The sequence below is a fragment of the Panulirus ornatus genome, chromosome 2 (genome assembly GCF_036320965.1).
Source record: "Panulirus ornatus isolate Po-2019 chromosome 2, ASM3632096v1, whole genome shotgun sequence".
Classification (NCBI taxonomy): domain Eukaryota; kingdom Metazoa; phylum Arthropoda; class Malacostraca; order Decapoda; family Palinuridae; genus Panulirus; species Panulirus ornatus.
Genome location: NC_092225.1, coordinates 22,799,864 through 22,813,942, shown reverse-complemented (window position 1 = coordinate 22,813,942; position 14,079 = coordinate 22,799,864). Strand labels below are relative to the sequence as shown.

At 38.8% G+C, this 14,079-nt stretch overlaps 1 protein-coding gene across 1 annotated transcript in view; it reads right to left on the bottom strand.

The window, feature by feature from the left end:
• Window positions 1-7,654, bottom strand: part of LOC139754184 (uncharacterized) — a 128,838-nt gene extending 121,184 nt beyond the window's left edge. The window contains exon 1 of the mRNA XM_071671395.1: window positions 7,478-7,654. The gene's annotated coding sequence lies outside the window, so the exon portion shown is untranslated. The remainder of the gene's footprint in view (window positions 1-7,477) is intronic.
• Between the last annotated feature and the right edge of the window lie 6,425 nt (window positions 7,655-14,079).

Sequence of the window (14,079 nt, the reverse complement as noted above, 5' to 3'; positions counted from 1 at the left end):
ACTGGGCCTTTGAGGGAATATCCTCACCTGGCCCCCCTTCTCTGTTCCTTCTTTTGGAAAATTGAAAAAAAAACGAGAGGGGAGGATTTCCAGCCACCCGCTCCCTCCCCTTTTAGTCGCCTTCTACGACACGCAGGGAATACGTGGGAAGTATTCTTTCTCCCCTATCCCCAGGGATATATATATATATATATATATATATATATATATATATATATATATATATATATATATATATATATATATATATATATATATTCCTACGAGTCCACGGGGCAAATGAAACATGAAAAGTTCCCAAGTGCACTTTCGTGTAATAATCACTGTTTTATTTCTTTCTTGTGTCTCCCCTGATGATGTGATCATTACACGAAAGTGCACTTGGGAGCTTTTCGTGTTTCATTTTCCCCGTGGACTCATAAGAATATCTTGATCACGCGCAAAACTGTGATCCTTTCCAATATATATATATATATATATATATATATATATATATATATATATATATATATATATATATATATATATATACATAAACTACAGCTATAAAACGTCAAAAGTTGGATTAAATATCTGGCAACTTCATATGACCAGTACCAAATAATAGTACCCAATGGCCCGTGTACAGTGGGTCAGAGCTCAAGTTCAAGGAGCAATGACAAGGCCTGGCCGGCTATATATTGACCAAAGGTAGACCAATATATATGCCACATGCAAGGCAGGATAATTATAGGTCTACAACCTGCTTATCATTATCGATTTATCGAGTTATAGAACGGGTTGACAACGCTGTACTGTTCTGGGTGGCTGTCTTGCCTCCATCTATATAGTCGTGGGTAGGAAGGGTGGGGGAGCCTTCTACTTCGCTATTCTGTCCGTCTATAGTGTTGGGTAGGAGGAGCCTTCTGCTATACTGTCTCCATCTCTATAGTGGTGGGTAAGGAGGGAGGAGCCTTCTGCTATAGTCTCCATCTATATAGTGGTGGGTAAGGAGGGAGGAGCCTTCTGCTATAGTCTCCATCTATATAGTGGTGGGTAAGGAGGGAGGAGCCTTCTGCTATACTGTCTCCATCAATTATGGTGGGTAAGGAGGGAGGAGCCTTCTGCTATACTGTCTCCATCAATTATGGTGGGTAAGGGCGGAGGAGCCTTCTGCTATAGTCTCCATCTATACAGTGGTGGGTAAGGAGGGAGGAGCCTTCTGCTATACTGTCTCCATCAATTATGGTGGGTAAGGAGGGAGGAGCCTGCTGCTATATTGTCTCCATCAATTATGGTGGGTAAGGAGGGAGGAGCCTTCTGCTATACTGTCTCCATCTATAGTGGTGGGTAAGGAGGGAGGAGCCTTCTGCTATATTGTCTCCATCAACTGTGGTGGGTAAGGAGGGAGGAGCCTTCTGCTATACTGTCTCCATCTATATTGTGGTGGGTAAGGAAGGAGGAGCCTTCTGCTATATTGTCTCCATCTATATAGTGGTGGGTAAGGAAGGAGGAGCCTTCTGCTATAATGTCTCCATCTATATAGTGGTGGGTAAGGAAGGAGGAGCCTTCTGCTATATAGTCTCCATCAACTATGGTGGGTAAGGAGGGAGGAGCCTTCTGCTATACTTTCTCCATCAATTATGGTGGGTAAGGAGGGAGGAGCCTTCTGCTATAGTCTCCATCTACAGTGGTAAATAGAGAGGGAGCATGGACACCCTCACCCTTCGTCAAAAATTGCCGTAGTACACAGTGAGCATTACCGACCCAACATAGCCTCGCCCAATCCTGCCGGCAGCCTACCCTAAAATTTCACCTCCCCCCCACCCCTAATTGATCCCCTTAACTCGTAAGCAAACTACCATCGTTACCCTTTACCACGGGGAGCTGCCCTTTTATTCCTGACCTTATTCCTGTGACGTCATATCCCTCTGGCATAACCTAGTACCGATGATAACATACAGGCAAATGGAAAAACGAATTCGGTCAATGACTGTGTTGTTTTTAACATATCGTTACCATAACAGCCGAAATCTATCATCCATAGGAGGGGATTAAGGGGGTACATGACGTAAGATTAATTAGCTTTGATAATAGTTAATTACGGTATAAGGTGCCACGCAGCACCAAAGCAGAACAATTTTGAACAGCAGTTACTGAACAATGTATTTAGTGACATAAATAGGTATCTAAATGAACAAAAAACAAAAACGAATCTATATACAGTCTCTCTCTCTCTCTCTCTCTCTCTCTCTCTCTCTATGAACCTCCTTTCGTAGGATTAAATAATGATGACATAAATGAGTACTTCTTAAGAGCTCAAAGTACATAATCGCGGTCGAGGGTCCTTCCCAGTCACACATGGAAAAATACAGCTGAGCGCATGTGATTCACATGAGGAAGTCGACCATAATCACCAGTTCTCGAGAAATCAGTACAATTCGAAAATCACAATTCCTTGAAGGTACCATTAAACCCTCTACGCTAATGGTAACTGACATCCCTTAGAGTGATAAGAAAAGAAAAAAATATCTTGGTAAAAGGCCCATGATAAATGGCCAAGGAATAACCACCCCCCAATGGTGGTTGAGCACGACCATCAGTCATTGAACCACAATGATAAACACAAGAGAACTCGAGTCGGCTACATTAGGTATAAGTGGCTACATTTGCATGTGGCAAGTTATCAATAAGTAAATGGCACTAGACATCACAAAATGGTATCAGGAGCCTTTCAAAAAAAAAAAATATGCACTGCTACACTACACTCTTGATCGACCTTTTAACCGCTAACATTAAGCTGTCTGGCATTTCGTTTCAGGAACTGTGACGTGACTTTGCTGTAATATTTGAACACATGTTGTTAATTCATCCTGGATAGATTTTCATCCCAAGTGGACGGATCGGTCTGTCTAACACAACTTAGTTTAACTGTTTTGATAATTACTCAAACCACTGATCATTATGAACTTCGTCTGTCAACTCCTCCGAAGGAAAAGATGGACTATATCTTTTTTTTTTCTCTCTCAATAACACACAATGCAAACGTATCATCATTAAAAAAAAGAAATGAAAAAGAAAACTTGGTGAGGTTGGGCTAAGCCTTCTACAGGATATCGATATGATTATTGTGGGTGTCTGATGGAGACTGGATAGTACAGTATAGCTGGCATTACTATACATTTGGGACGTGACATTTGATACAGTACAGAAGGGAGCACGAACGCCTTCGGATTTATTCAGAAATTCCAAAAGGCAATGAAAAATTTTATAACTGAAGCTTGGACCTACTTTTCTGGAGTGACCAAACTTCTCCCAGCACAAGTTATGAAGGTCAACAACAACAACCAATGCTTCTTAATACTACGCTAGGATTGGCAAGCCAGTGAACAATTCTATAGGGTAATGACCTAAACATATGCCATGCGAAGGCCTTCAGATCCCAAATCTAATTCAGGAAATCTACATAAACCGAAATGAACATCAGTTTACATACAAGAGTATTGAAGCCTATTATACACAGTAATGTTGAAGGCTTCCCTACCTAAGTTATTCGTTGTTATTCCTACTAAGCTTAACCTACCTTAACCACTTCACACTACGCTTTAGTGCAATTCTTTTTTGAAACTACTTCAGCTGATTAATGTCAACCCCCATCTAAAATTACTCAATCTTACCACTTTAAACCACGCTTTAGTGTAATTTCTTTTTTTTTTTTAAAAGAACTTCAGCTGATTAATATGAACCCCATCTAAAACTACAAACTATTTCCATTTTAAAAAGAAACTACACCATAGCCATGTTTCAAACTATCTTACTCAAAACGAAGCCTCTGTTTCCAACCTATGATTCAACTGTTCCTGTTCTGATGCCATTCAGGTACGGGGATCAGACAGATCGAGCTTGGGAAAACCCTCTTTATCTCCAACTCCCATTCAGCATCTATCCAAGGAAGTCCAATAACCTATCTTCATCCACTGTTAGGTCTCTCTAGCATCGCTAACAACTTCTGTCGCTCTACCTTTCCTTTCACTTTTCCGTTCTGACGGTACTATAGCTATCTCCCCCGTAGCAAATGATTAGTGTGTGACTGTTGGCAACTCAAGAGTGGGCCACTTTGATAACTGTTTCCTTCCCTACATCTCGAAGTTTTAGAACTCTCTACCCTCTCACGTCTTTCCTATTAACTATGACCCAGCACATTTCAAAAGACAAGGTTTTCACGTCCTCTGAAATTCGTAAATACTTTCCCCTGTCTCTTCTTTTTTTTTTCCCCCTTCCATTACCCTCTCTACAGAAATTTCAATTAAGGCCCGGCCTTGATGTGGACTTTCGTTCGTGACTGGAGCCTTCACCTTCAACTTAAAGGAAAAAAAGAAAAAAGAAAAAAATCGTTCAAGCGAAAAGGCAGAGAAAATATTAGCACTACACCACAGAAATTATAAACTTAAATTTCTTTACGAGCTGTTCGTGCCTATACTTAAATGGGCTTCGATTCTAACCCATTAAACTGAGGATGGAAGGTATAAAAATAATCTTTAAGATTAAACCAGCATCCAATGTCATGCAAATCAGGTTACCAGACCAAGCATATCTTAGCTATCTCTTTAAGCACGCACGGCAAAATTGCCTTTTTTATATATATATATATATATATATAACATGACGGAGCGACCACTTGAACACGACGGTACGACTGAACACGTCGGTACGACCCTTGGGCACGGCACCTACAGCCACTGAGCACGACTGTACGACTGTCAAGCACCCGCTAAGCATAACGGTACGACCTTGCGGTAAAATGATGCCTAGTATTTGACCTAAACCTCACGGATACGGTCAAAGGCCCTCTAGCCACGGAAACAAAATATTCTTACTAATTCATTAGTTCATTTTTTTTAAGGAAAAAATGATAAAAACGATGACATAATGGGATAAAACCTCGTAGTCTCGTCTGAAACCACGGTGACCATTCTTAAGGTTTAAGTTGCATACGAATTTTCTCTCCAAAGAAAAAAATAATCATTTTACGCCTCACTGAAGTAAAACTGAATAATCACAAACTATATTATCAACGCGGCACTATGGCCTCTATTTAAGACTTACTTAGCCAATATCTGTATACATACAATTCACTGCAACCGACATACAGAAGGATATCAAACCCCAAATTCCAGTCGCATACAATCACAATCTATACCTTAAAGCGACTACGATTTTCTTTTATATGAAATACACAATTGTAGAAAAGGACCGTTAGGGAAACATTCATAATGAAGTATATCTTCTTAAAAGACTTCCAACTACTCACGCATCAAAATTATGACGCTATGTACTTTATATTGTATTATATAAGTAAATTCCTTTCCTACTACCATATCCGATTTCAAAGCACTCCAGTTCACAACCCTGCAAGAACACAAGCATTTTCCACAACCATATCCACCATTCTACCCAGTCCTTAACCATCCATAATGTGTGGCGACAAGGCGTCTACCTACAGCTTTAGGTGTTGAAAGATAATATTAGCTGGTGGTGATTACCTGACGTTGGCGACTTGAATGATTAGGCCTAGCCAAAAATAGCCTCCCTTAAACCTAACCTCATTCACCTCAGGTACTGCTCGCCTGGTGTGTGTGTGTGTGTGTCTCCCAGAGCCTAGGATCACTTCCCAGGTTATGCGTTTGGCTGCTGCCTCCCACAGGTGAAGTGATCACACAATCACACGAGAATTGACCGTTTTAACATTTTTCTTTCCTGTGATTCTCTTTCATCTTAGGTCTTTCCTTTCATCTTAAACCTTTCCACCTTAAAGGGTTAGGTCTAATGAATACCTTATTATCTTAACATCTCTTGCAACATGGCCATGATTAGGGTACATATATTTTTCCTCTTGCCAAGTCAGCCTACAAGAATTAAATACCTCACGATCAAATGATAAACCAACCAAAAGCTTTTGAATGTTAATAATAAAATTTCGCGAGTCATACTAAAAAAAACATGGAGACATTTTTTTTTTTCACCCACGGACGTAGATGGTAACTGTCAAAACACTTAGTTATCAATTTTCTTCAAGTGTCATCATGCAATTACGCCAGCGTGATGATACATTCTTTAGAACAAAACCATGATAAGAGAAAATGAGTGATTTTCGGTAACAAACGATCGTTAAATCAACCTCAGGAGACTGACTATACTACGACGGTACGACCCTCGAGTATGATGACCCTGCCTTGACAATCCTTACTAAGTCGTACCACTGTCTTCAGGGGTCGTACCATCTGCACAAAGGTCGTACCGTCGTGCTCAGGGGCCGTACCATCAGCACAAAGGTCGTGCCATCGTGCTCAGGGGCCGTACCATCTGCACAAAGGTCGTACCGTCGTGCTCAGGGGCCGTACCATCTGCACAAAGGTCGTACCATCGTGCTCAGGGGCCGTACCATCTGCACAAGGGTCGTACCATCGTGCTCAGGGGCCGTACCATCTGCACAAAGGTCGTACCATCGTGCTCAGGGGCCGTACCATCTGCACAAAGGTCGTACCATCGTGCTCAGGGGCCGTACCATCTGCACAAAGGTCGTACCATCGTGCTCAAACAGTCGTCCCGTCGTGGACGTGGTCCGTACCACTGTGTTAATGGGTTCTACCCTCGAGTTTTATTAAAGGTTCAGTACCCCTTATTTCCTGCCAGAATTAACACCAAACAGCCTTGTCAATATTTAATGTCCTAGTTTAGGACAGTATCTTCAATACCTTCATTCATTTTTATCATGAATAATACTAATTACATACAATGAAATACGCGGTGTTAATCCATAGCAATCATGTAATATATATATATATATATATATATATATATATATATATATATATATATATATATATATATTTTTTTTTTAAACTATTTGCCATTTCCCGCATTAGCGAGGTAGCGTTAAGAACAGAGGACTGGGCCTTTTTTGGAATATCCTCACCTGGCCCCCTCTGTTCCTTCTTTTGGAAAATTAAAAAAAAAACGAGAGGGGAGGATTTCCAGCCCCCCGCTCCCTCCCCTTTTAGTCGCCTTCTACGACACGCAGGGAATACGTGGGAAGTATTCTTAATCCCCTATCCCCAGGGATATATATATATATATATATATATATATATATATATATATATATATATATATATATATATATATATATATATATGTGTGTGTGTGTGTGTGTGTGTGTGTGTGTGTATATATATATATATATATATATATATATATATATATATATATATATATACACGATTCGTGAATGGCTCTGTGAACTATAGCTTACCCAAAACACCTCATCAAACTTGACCCATTTTACCTACAATTCTTTCCTCCCATGTGAACACGAAGCCTCTATTCTACATTATTTTTTTTGACGTTTTATGGCCATTTCCCCCATCCCTCTTCCCCGTCATTTGCCCACGGCTGTGTCCAGAAACACACGAAAGACATAAACCAACACAAAACTTACCTGGTACGTGGAGGTTAGAATCCTAATGGACCCGAAGTGTAACAATTCCCTTAGAGTATTTCGTTTTCTTCTCCAGGATATCACGCAACTATAGTATGGTTAATGACACTTAATTCACCAATTAAACAATTCAACACCATTCACGTCTCGGACGGAGCGACGATCGTACATCTCTCCTCTAGGACAGTCAGCGTGCAACTGATGATGGTTCGTAAAGTCATCTATGCGTTCCCTCCCGACAACCATGACGTCACGCATGGTAGAGGGAGGAATTCCACATGGTGAAATAGACAATTGTTCCATTTTTTTTTTCTCTTTCCACTTACAGTATCCTCTTGTTATTATTATATCTTTTATCAGATACGTTTGTTGTACGACACGTCCACCTGCGGGAAAAGTTATCGTACTGCAGCTAAAGTTAGCAGAGGTTCAGTAATGTTTTCACGCTAAAAGTCAACCAGGCTAATTTTCCTCCTAATTTAGAGCAAGGAATTTCTTTTTTTCCCCTCAAGGAAAAACATGTCCAAATTACCGCATAACATACGGGATATGAGACAGTTATCGTTCATCACCTACGTAAGATTCGTAAGGCCTAGGAGCGTCGTACATTACAGATCCCGGATGTAATCATCCTGTCCTTGTTTCAGGATAAATTCTTTATTGATAAAAAGATCACTCCTATCCTACGAAAAACTTAACAATCCACCTCAATAACGTACAGAAAATTGTGATAACGTAACGAATGACTCATACGACAACAGGAAATCTTTAATGGGTCGAATGCTTTCATAGCAGTAAACTCTCTCCTATTAAACTACATATGGAAGAGAGACAAGGTCAGAAACTGTGAACTTTCTCAACCACGTCTAAATCCCTGAAGAACACAGTGATATCGAATTTTGTCGTTATAATTATCAACTAAATTTTATATGCTTTACTGTTTGGTACAATGTAACCAACATAGTCTTACAATGTAATCTTGTATCTAACGAAATTACTATGTATATTATGAAGATGTGATATTTACCATTACCCAACGCAACTTAATTTCAATCAAGACTTTTCTGGTTAGATGACCTGGGGAAAATTAGGGTAAATAATCTGTGTAGTACGAAAATTTCCAATCCTATTGGTCAATTACTGTTCTGTCATTGACCGTTACCTACCTTCTTGGCCCAAGAGACCCTCCCATCCTTATGAGGCTACGTACATATGTATGATCATACACACACACACACACATCCCAGCCTAAGCCAGGTACCCATCTACATACTAGCCCAAACAGGTGAAGTAACACCTGAGATGGATGTAGGACGACTGCCACGTCATAAATTCTAATCCATAACAGTTCGGCCGCGGGCTGTTCCGCGCTGACTTATGGTCAGTAACGCTATCCACTACACCAAGAAGTGAGTGAATTCTTTGACCATATACACATGTGTTACGGGACTCCACTTACTTCAGGTTACAAGGAGTGGAAAGTTATTTTTGCGAGGCTGTATCAACCGAGGGTACAGTGTTGTCAAAGATCCTCTCACTCCAAAGGGGTCTACATTTCCATGCTAATGGAAGTATCCATTTCAGTGGGTTCCTGTAGCTTCAAAGCTGCCCAGCAATCAGCATCATACTCTTGAAATGAGTCCCAGACAAAGGGCGAGATCTCGTTAAAGCGGGAAATGGCAATATATATATATATATATATATATATATATATATATATATATATATATATATATATATATATATATTATACTTGATCGCCGTTTTCCCGCGTTTGCGTGGTAGCGCCCGGAAACAAACGAAGAAAGACCCATCCACGCAAACACATACATATATATTGATATCATTTTTGATCGCCGTTTCCCGCGTTCGCGAGTTAGCGCCAGGAAATAGATGAAGAAAGACTCATCCAGTCATATACATACATATACAGCCACGTACGTACATACATACACATATACAGATGGATAATTTGTTTATGGATGGGGTGATGACGGAGTTTGTGCGAAATTCTTGAAAAGGGGGCGATTACGCAGTCTGTTAGGAATAAGAGGGCCTAGGAAGTGAGTCACTTGTTTGATGATGATACAGTACTGGTGGCAGATTCAAGTGAGAAACTGCAGAAGCTGGTGACTGACTTTGGAAGAGTGTGTGAAAGGAGGAAGTTGAGAGTAAATGTGAACAAAAACAAGGTTGTTGGGTTTAGCAGGGTTGAGGGAAAGGTTCATTGGGATGTGAGTTTGAATGGAAAAAAATGGGGGATGTAAAGTGCTTTAGATACCTGGGAATGGACATGTCAGTGAATGGAACCATGGAAACAGAAGTAGTCATAGGGTTAGCGAGGGGCTAAAGGTTTTGAGAGTGCTAAACAATATGTCAGAAGAGAGATTATCTGGGAGGGCAAAATAAGTATGTTTAAGGCATAAAAGGCCCAGAAAGAAGTTCCATTTTGAGATTGTACACCTTTTTGTCCACTGACAACAATATTGTATTGCCAGAGACGACTTCTCATTTGCAGGTGGAGTTGGGTAACCTCATCCTATAAATAACAAGGGGTTTGTAAAGCTTTCATCTTACCTTATTTCTCATACTCATGATTGTGACTTGTAAGTCACTGAAGCACAACAAGCCACATTCACTCTGTCTTCCCCAAATCTTGATTCATTACTGCAGCTTGTACATATGACAAAAGAACACAAATTTCTGGTATCAAAACCTTGTAATAATGTCTAAAGCAATTGCTGCCCATATTTTTCATGAATGAATAAAGATTACTTGACAAAACTATTTATGAGCTTAACTAGCCCATGAACACCTAAACCAGTCACTGCAGGAGTCCTAAAACCCATCATAAACTCCATGAGCATGATATAACCATTATTATAAGAAACTATTTTTGTTAGTTTAATGTGATGAATTAAAACAATATTTTCTAAATAAAATGATATACCTCAACCTGGTGAAACACTGTTCACATATGCTCTACGTTCTTTTGCATAAAATACCATGCCGCTCGCAAGAGTTATGTTTGGGATATGTAGTTATCTTTGTTGTATTTCTGGAGGTGTTTTGTCACAGGCACATATGATTAATATGGGTTTCCCTCATTAATGTCTGTTGCTTTGTGAAAGCATCATGGTAACACAAATTAATACATGTCACAAGGGTGCAGATCTTGTACAGGCCTTTGTGACATCTCCACAAAAAGTGACCAATGCATAAAGTAAATTTAGGCTGTAGCTTCTGGCAACAATGCAGGGGATGCTACTACAAACATCAATGGTTGTATGTTTTGCTTTGGGGTGGAGCGCACCCATTCATGAATTTTATGCGTATATGAAACAGCCACAGGAAGCAGAGTAAATTATGGGGAGTTTATTCCCTAGCTGCACTGAAGGACTTAAATGATGGGGAATGAGTGGTTTCACCATGCCAGGACAGGCCATGTATGTGAGGGTTAGTGTTTAAACACATTTATTCTCTTTCTCTCTCTCTCTCTCTTTCTCTTTTTTTTTTAGATTCCTGTGTTCTGCAGCCAGGCTTGCTGATTGTCAAACAACCATAAGTGACTGGTAACGCCACAATCAATACACAGAATCCCTTTCTTACATAGCAGTCTGATGCCAGCCAATCAAGTAATACTCCCTCTCTTCAGCCACATTCAGTCTAAGCTTTCTAATTCCATAAATTTTAGCAAAAAGGGGAAAACAGACAGCAGATACAGTCATTTAGATTATCAGCTCAAACATTTTGTACATAAAAGTCTATTAAAAGCAATCATAAAAAAATTCCATGGAGATACATTTCTTTAATTTTGTAGATAATGACACAGAGGCAGACAAATGAGATGAAGAATAGCTTTAAACGTTTTCAAGTTTTCACTACTACAAGATTAACTTAGTTCTCTGTATTTAACATGATGATAACATAATTTTCCATTTTCTCTTTGCTAGCAACAAAATAATCTAAGGTTTCAAGGTTCACAGGTTTTGAGATTGCAAGCAGTTTTGACCATTATATAAACTGTAACTTGTTCAGCCCAGTGTTACTTTCAACAATTCACATTCATTGATAAATACATCCTACTCTGCATCACAGCTGCAAGTTTGATCATTAGTGGAATTCCACATCAAATGCTGGCATATTTAAAAAGCTTACAGATTAAACTTATTCTTGACACCTGAGAATACATTATCAAATTAAAAAAATAAAATAACTGGAATAGACTTATTTGTATAGCCATATTCAGTAAGGTTCATAACAAATAAATACAGCAGGTATGGAAAAAAAGTGTGCATTAACAAATACTGCATATCTCTCTGATCAGCTAAAATCTTTAAAATGTCTTTTAAAAGTGTCCAGACGACAGATAAATGGCTTGTTTGGTATTATAGGCACATTGATATATATCACATTATTTACCACAGCCACACTAAGTAATATATAATACATATACACATATATTTACAATATATATGTATACAGGCAAATGTCTACTATCTGCACACCTCCATTCCAAACCTGTGTGGATACTCCAATTTTGCAGATAGTATTTTATCAACCCCCACTCAACACATACCCATAAAATTCTAAATCCTGTGGAGTATAGAGGAGTCTTGTTATATCAAGTGTTTGTGTTAAAATTCTATCCCCATAAGCAATGAGAAATTCTTGTCATCAAGAGGGTTTGTTTACAATTTAGTCTGGATGTTAAAATGTAAATACAGTATACATACAACAATATACTAAAGTTTTTATCTTCCAAATCTGCATATTCTCTTCTATTCCTTTTCCAAGCTTCAGACTCATTTTCTTCTGCACCTCTTACTAATAGACCTAGCGCATCCAAACTTCCCTTCCCTTTGGGCACCAAATGCAATTGTGTCTTGGACTCAAAAAGGAAATCTAAATTGGTTGATGTACACATCATGTGACAATTAAAATAAACTTATAATTTAAAGCTAAATTCACAACCAATCATCATCTAGAGATTCAATAATCATATTATAAATAAAAATAAATTTATATCCTGCAGCACATTAACAGTATTTACAAGTTAAAACACCACATTCAGAAGGAATAAAATAATACCATATGTACATATGACCTGTGAGGATGCGAGGTATATGGCTGGCGGGTGATTATTCATCAATGAGGTGACAAAGCACTACATGTATATTTTACCTTATGACCCTAACCATTTTCCCTGGTTATCCAATGGTGACCCAGTCTTCACACTTGGGAATGTGCAAGAAACTGAAAATGCTGTGATTTGCATAATTGCTGGTACTTTAAGATGTTGAGGTTTGCAGTTTAAAGCTAAATTCACAGCCAGTTATCATCCAAATATTTAATAACTGAGTTATGAAAAATAATTTTAGTTTCTACAGCCCCATAACTCAAATTCATATATGTACAGTATGCTCTCTGCAGCACAGTTACAGTAAATGCAGTTTAAAACATCACATTCGAAAAGCAAAGAATAATACTCACACATATGACCCATGTGGATGCAAGGACTAAGTTTGGTAGGTGATGATTTATCACTGAGGTGGATAACTGTAGCATCCTGTACCTATTCACCCCATGCCACCATTTCCAGTTATCCTATGCCATCCTGACCCCTGCATGCAGTTGTCTCTTTGACCCTTGCAAGAAACTAAAAATGCAGAAGATTTACATGTCGAGTAACAATTATTTCAACATTAGAATGTACAAGGAGAGTTCTAATTGGCTCATACACCTGCCTAATACCATAAAAAACAAGTCTCAGAGACTCTGATGCTAGCCTGCATACTAGCCAAACCATGGATACTGCAACTGAATGTATTGGACCACAAAACATGACATCTGTGCATCATTTGTATAATATACCTTTTATAAGATCCTGTCTGGCTTATCAAAATAAGCAGATGGTAAAGCTTAGAGACAGTTAATATGCAGATTGCAGACATTTGATTCTGCGTGTGTATGTGGGTGTTATCAGACTTTACCTGTTTATGATTACACCACAAGTAAAACATCACCTTAAACATGGCTGTATCACTGTCAGTATATAAAAGGAAGTACAATTTTGTTGAAAAACTTTTTGCTCCAATGTAGTCTGTAATTTCCCTGCTCCTGATTACAGCACAGCCTTGAAGCTGCGGGAGCCCCACAAAAGGGGTCCTGGGGTTTCTCCCCCACTTCTGACATGTATGTTCTCTCAGATAGTCTCGTTTATCAACCTCTTCTCCATAAGATTTATTTAAAGTTCAAGTGTTTTGAAAACAAAAACTTTAAGGCTCAGTTGCTCATAAAGAGCCTTACTTCTGAGAGAAAATTAGTTTTGTTCCTTTTTGAGTTCACTGTTTTTCTTTCTTTTTGATTAAGTTCGGTGACCAGAGATGAACAGTGCAATCCAAATGTAGATCTGCTGAGGATTTTTTAGTGATTATTACTCTTTGTTATACATTCTATATCTCCGATGATGTAACTTAGCATCCTGTTGGCATTATTTTTCCTACTGTTATTACCAAGAATTATTCCAGGGTTATCTACTTCCTTTACTGCTAATACTGGTATACTGAGCCTTATATAATTGATTAATATATTTGTCTTCA